Source organism: Peromyscus maniculatus, chromosome 10 (genome assembly GCF_049852395.1).
Source record: "Peromyscus maniculatus bairdii isolate BWxNUB_F1_BW_parent chromosome 10, HU_Pman_BW_mat_3.1, whole genome shotgun sequence".
NCBI lineage: Eukaryota > Metazoa > Chordata > Mammalia > Rodentia > Cricetidae > Peromyscus > Peromyscus maniculatus.
In genome coordinates this window covers 22,456,352-22,462,351 of record NC_134861.1, presented here as the reverse complement: position 1 = coordinate 22,462,351, position 6,000 = coordinate 22,456,352, and the positions used below count along the sequence as shown (strand labels likewise).

General features: G+C 49.1%; 1 non-coding gene across 1 annotated transcript; it reads left to right on the top strand.

The window, feature by feature from the left end:
• Positions 1 to 560: 560 nt before the first annotated feature.
• Positions 561 to 724, top strand: LOC121821052 (U1 spliceosomal RNA). The gene has a single exon (XR_006061752.1). It is a non-coding gene; the product is annotated as a U1 spliceosomal RNA (small nuclear RNA).
• Positions 725 to 6,000: the final 5,276 nt, after the last annotated feature.

Below are 6,000 nucleotides of genomic sequence, written 5' to 3'. Positions count from 1 at the left end.
GGTTGATCAGGACCTAGAGATATTAAAAAATAACGGAGGGTAGCTGTGCGCCTTTCCTGGAGCTCACTCTGTAGCCCAGGCTGACCTCGACACAGAGATTGTCTCGGGAAAACAAAACAAAACAAAACAAAACAAAACAAAACAAAACAAAAACCCGGAGTGTGTGATTCCCAGTAGTGGACGATGACACACACCCAGGATCAGAAGTTTAGGGCCATCCTAGGCTACATCGTGCGCTGGAAGAGAGCCCAGCAAGGGGGAGACCCTGTCCGCCTGTTCGCAACCCCGTAGCCTAGAAAAGAAAAGAAAAAAAAAAAACCGCATGGGGCGGGGCGTATGCAGATGAGTCTCAGCGCAGGGGCTGCCGGTCCTGCAGGACTCGGAGGGCCGTGTCCCGCGTGGTGAGTAATCCGTGTATCGTGAGTGTGATTTCCATGAGGGGTGAGGAGCACATCAGCAGTCTCGATGGCGTGAAGGTGAGGTGGTCCCGCGAGGGCGATGACCGTGTGTTAGAAAGGTATGCGCGGTGAGGGAGAGAGTGGGCACGGCGAAAGCAACTCATACTTACCTGGCAGGGGAGATACCATGATCACGAAGGTGGTTTTCCCAGGGCGAGGCTTATCCATTGCACTCCGGATGTGCTGACCCCTGCGATTTCCCCAAATGCGGGAAACTCGACTGCATAATTTGTGGTAGTGGGGGACTGCGTTCGCGCTCTCCCCTGGTGTTCCCGTTCAATGTCAGACGAGCTCTCCGGAGGGAGAGGCAGGCAGAGATCTCTGTGAAACCGAGGCCGGCAAGGCCTCCGGAGCAAGGTCTAGGACAGCCACTGCTACTCAGAGAACCCTGTCTTGAAAGAGCAAAAATACAGAAAAAAAAACATGCCCTGGCTTTGGGGGAAACTGGCTGGGCCTTTAATTCTCATCCTGATTAGGGCCCTGCCTCTAAACTAAAACAGACCATGACTTGACACCCTAAGACAAGTGGGCGATGTAACCGGACCCCAGACCTTAGCACGACCGACTCCACGATGGGAGTGCCGTTCAGGCTGGAAAACTCAGTGCACCACAAATGAAAACAAAGACCTGACCCATCACAGCCCATAGCATGGGAAAGTCTCTAAACGTACTAACCTTGCTTTTTGGCTTCTGTAGTTCTGCTTCTGGCTAAGTGTTATGTTGACTAAAGTATGTCAACCCTGAACATGGTTTTTGTGCTTAAAAGCTCACCCTGAGAAAGCCTCAGGGCCACACTGAGTCCTGAACACCCAGTGTAGTTGTTAGCCAGCTAAAAAAGACTTAAACCCATGGCTTAAACCCATGTCTGAGCAGTCTTCTCTCATAAATACCCCACAGCGTTCTGGAAGGCCGAGGCCCAGGTACTTTGCACTCCCTACAGAAAAGGGCCGCCTATGTGAGCTCCTTAGGATACAATGGACTCCGCCGTGTGGTCGTATTGTAGGACTGCACCCCTGTCTAGCAGGGTCACATACCCCAAAGCATCCGGCTCTAGCTGCCTAGTCCCTCATACTAAAAAGATAAAACCTGTTTCATGGAATTGCATGCACTTTAAATGTAACTGACCCAGAACCAAATGTATACACGTAGATAGATGGATGGATGGGTGGGTGGATAGATGATAGATAGATAGATAGATAGATAGATAGATAGATAGAGATAGGTAGACAGATAGATAGATAGATAGATAGATAGATAGATAGATAGATAGATAGATAGATAGATAGATAGATAGACGGGGGTCTTGCTATATATCCCAGGCTAGCCACAAATTCTTGGCAATCCTCCTGCCTCAGCCTCCTCGGTGTTGGGATTATAGGCATTCACCCCACTCTAAGCTCTATACATCTTCTATGATTACATTTTCATTAATTTCTCCAGCACCCTACGGCCTCTGCTCTAGTTAGCTCCTCTGCTGCTGTGATAAACACCATGACCAAAAACAAGGTGTGAAGGAGAGGGTGTGTTCGGGCTTTCAGGTTACAGGCCGTCTCTGAGGGAAGCCAGGACCGGAAAGCTGGGGGCAGGGGCTGAAGCAGAGACCACGGGGGAGTGCTGCTCACTGGCTTGCTCAGAGAGCCTCATTATACAACCAAGGACCACCCGACCAGAGGTGCACCGCCCACAGTGGGTTGGGCCCCCTACATCAACGTTAATGGAGAAAATGCCTCAGACATGAGGCCAGTCTGATGGAAGCGAGTCTCCACCGACGTTCCTTCTTCCCAGGCGACTGTAGTTGGTGTCAAGGGACAAAAGCCAGCTGGCACAGCCAGTTTCAGCTTAGTCCTCCCTGTAACCCGGGAGACAAAGCTAACTGTCCTTCCTTCCCAAACAAGGACGTCCACGCCCATAGGCTCGGAGTTTCAGCAGCCGGCTCGTGGCCATTTAGAAGGGAGGTTGCAATTTGAGCAGGGTCAGTATTTTTTAAATTACATTTATTTACATATGGGGCGGGGCTGCCTATGCATGTGACATGGTACTCACGTGGTAGTCAAGGACAATTTTCAGGAGTCTGTTCTCTCCACCATTTACGTCCCTCCATAGAACTCGGGTCACCAGGATGACATCAAGTGCCTTCACCTGCTGAGCCGTCTCGCTGGCCCAAGCGATATCAGTTAGATCCATGAAACAGCCTCCACCAAACCACACTGCCTCTTAGCGGAGAGGATTTCCCTCTGCTCTGATTCACACATGGGGACTTACAAAAGGGGCCTTGACTGTTGCCTGTTCCATCCATCTGCAGAAAAACGGCTTCTGGATCTCATCTGGAGGACAGTGGAATGTCCCTCTTTCCCCACAGCCATGACCTCACTTTGGCCTTGCCTCATACGAAATGGAGGGGGGCGCTGTGTGGACTTTTTTAATTAAGAAGTTACATTGTTTGTGTCTATGTGTGAACACAGGACAGAGGATAACTTGAGGGAAGTGAGCTCTCTCATCTTCCATGTGCTTCCTGAAGATTCTTGGGGTTGGTTTTAATAGCACTGGCCACAAATAAGAATCATGTGATTAGTGAGCATCACCCAAAGAATTGCCCTGATTACCTTAATTGTGTAGGAAGGCCCATCCTGATTGTGGATGGCACCTTCAGGTAGCAGCCGGATCAAAAAGGGCATTTCGGAGAGAAGTTTATTCTTGCCTTTGCTGGTTCGGCCTTTCCTCCTGCTGCCTGAGTCCATTCATCCTGTCTTCCATGCCACTGCTGATTCCTTTGCTGATAGTGACAGGACCAAGCAGACGCCATACCAGGCTGCTCAGTCTCCTCTCAGAGATCAGGCCTCAATTTCAGTTTCCTGAGACTTGAGCAGCAGTTTCTGGGAGGGCTGTGAACAAAAGACATAGTCCTTGTAGTAGCTCCCTTTCTGCACATACTCTGACTGCTCAAGGTTCAGCCAGTTGTTTACTGTCTGGGACCTTCACCAACTTAGATCTACGTGCATGGGTCAATGTGAATGTGCGAGGCCAGCCAACCCCCATGGCAGCTCAAGGACAGAGTCTGGGACTTGTCCAGGCCTGCCCAAAAATGATAACTGTAGCCCCCAACCAGTAAATCCAGAGGTTACACACCCTCACCCAATCATGTGATGCAAAGGCTTCTACCACCTGCTTTTGGTCTTTCCCTTTAAAAACCCCTCACCCTGAGAGCTCAGGGCCATCCTTCTCCACCCACTCAGTCGGAGTGTTGGACTCGACCAAGCCTGGGCTTGCTTGTTATCAATAAACCCCTGTGTGTTTTGCATCGGATATCGGCTCTGTGGTGGTCTTGTTCAGGGGTTTCTCGACGCAGGCACAACAATAGCAAAATCATCATTACCAAGTTTTCATCGTGGAATAGGGACCAACTGCTCTCTAGGAACTTTGTGGGATTTCAGCACCAGGGTGGGACTACTAAGGCCCTGTGGACTAAGTGACTACTGGCTGTCACCCCCCCATCCCACTCCCATGAGAGACAGCTATTCTGGGACTACTCAAGAGTGTTGAGGCACCCACCCTCAAGGACTGGGTATCAGCTTCTCAGCATCCCAGGTGTGATTCATTATGATTTTAAAGTTCTTCTAATAAATTTATATATGTATACACACATATGTACACAAGCATACATACACACACATACATATACAAGTATACATACATGCACAAATATATACACATTTCTATACACAAACACACACAGGCATGTACAAACAGGCACATATACATATTCTTCCCCTTATTCTGTTCCTCTAGAAAACATGAGTAAAACAAATTGGTACCGAAAGTGGTTCTGGAGAAACAACATTTTGAGGATGAGTTTCTCTAGTGGACTTAGTGGTACCTGGAACTAGATCATCAGGTGGATAGAACCTATGGTCACTAAAGACTCCTCAGATAGTATTTGGAGTGCTGAAATCCATGCTGTGCACTGTTTAAAGAACGTATTGAGGTAAATGCACTCGATCCCAGTTCACGTCTTGTGAGGTGTGAGGAATTTAGTGAGTCTGTATATGAAAACGGAATGTTTGTGGGAAATGCTAGTTGGCTCCTTTTAGCATCTTTGAAGAAAATTACAAAAGACCATGAGCTGAGTAATAGAACTGATTCGCTCCAAATGCACGTAACAGTCTAAAGGTTTCCGGGTGTGCACTGGAAGAGAATCTTCCCTCCTGCAGCCACAGAGCTCGCGGCTCAGAAAACCGATCCCAGGCCTCACTATACAGTTAGCTGAGTTACAGCATACATTTAACTGCCAGCTTCCCTGAGGATCAGCAGTTAAAGTAAGGGCACTGACTTCTGAAAGAATGGCATCCTCCAGACAGTGATGGGGGCGGGCTAATGAGATTGAAGGTGTTGACTCCCTCCCGGGATTCCGCCGGAGGAAATAGTCTCTCCACTATCAGAAGATGCCAACACCCCGCCCCCAATCCCAGCAGAGCGTCTGACATCTTTAGGGAAAGTCCGGCCTGCTCTACCTCGGGGACAGGATTGATTGTCTCGGGCAAAGGCAGAGACACAACAATGCTGATGTCCCTCAGGAACCACCTGTCCTCACCCCGACCTATAACTAGACTCAAGCCCCTGGAGGTGAATAGGAAGTGTGATCCTTGAGACACTACACCACCAAGCAGCCTAGTGAGTTCGCTGACTCACTGAAGCAGAAGTCTGGGCAATGGACTTTAAGGGCACGGGATAATTTATGGTAGAAGGAACAGAAAACGGGATCAGGCCAGTTTATCATCAACATGGGGCCACTGAGCAGAGACTCCAACTTTGATATTGAAACTGGCAGTTTTTAAAAAGGCACCAAGATTTTTTTCTGATTAGTTTGTTGAACTACTTGTGAAAGATGGCCTACTAAAAATGGCTGGTTACCCCTTGGTTTCATGTTGGTGAAGAGATCTTAAGGCTTAGAAAATTTGGAGTGTTCAAGTGAATTCGCTGCTCAAAACCTAGTCCTCCACAATGGGAGGGCCAGAAGTCCACATTGTAAGATGAGAACTGATGAGCGGCTGGTGCCCAGGTGAAGAGCTTCACTGTCGCCCTTTCCCAGTGCCAGACCTGACTGTGGGACATGCTGACATGCTGATTCTCAATTGGATGAATTAAATAGTGTAGGTTTAACTGTGCCCCAGAGCAGTAGGGGCCAGGGTGAAATGGGCTTATTGATACTGGCTCTGAGTTGTCACTGATTCAGGAGACCCCAATAAACACCGTGGCCCTCCAGGTGAAGTAGGAGTAACCCTGTAAGCAGCACCCTCCATGGCCTCTGTCGTCAGTTCCTGCCTCCAGGTGCCTGTCAGAGTTCCTGCCCTGACTTCCCTGGATGGTGGACTTCAAGCTGGAAGATGAAACAATCTCTTTCCTCCCCAAGTCAGTTGCTTTGAGCCCTGGTGGTTTATCACAGCAGTAAAAACCCCAAGTCAGAGTGAGATCGAGCTGTCAGCCTTGGCAGCAAGTGTCTCCTCTCCTTAACCACCTTGCCACCACAGCCGCGAGTGTGAACATT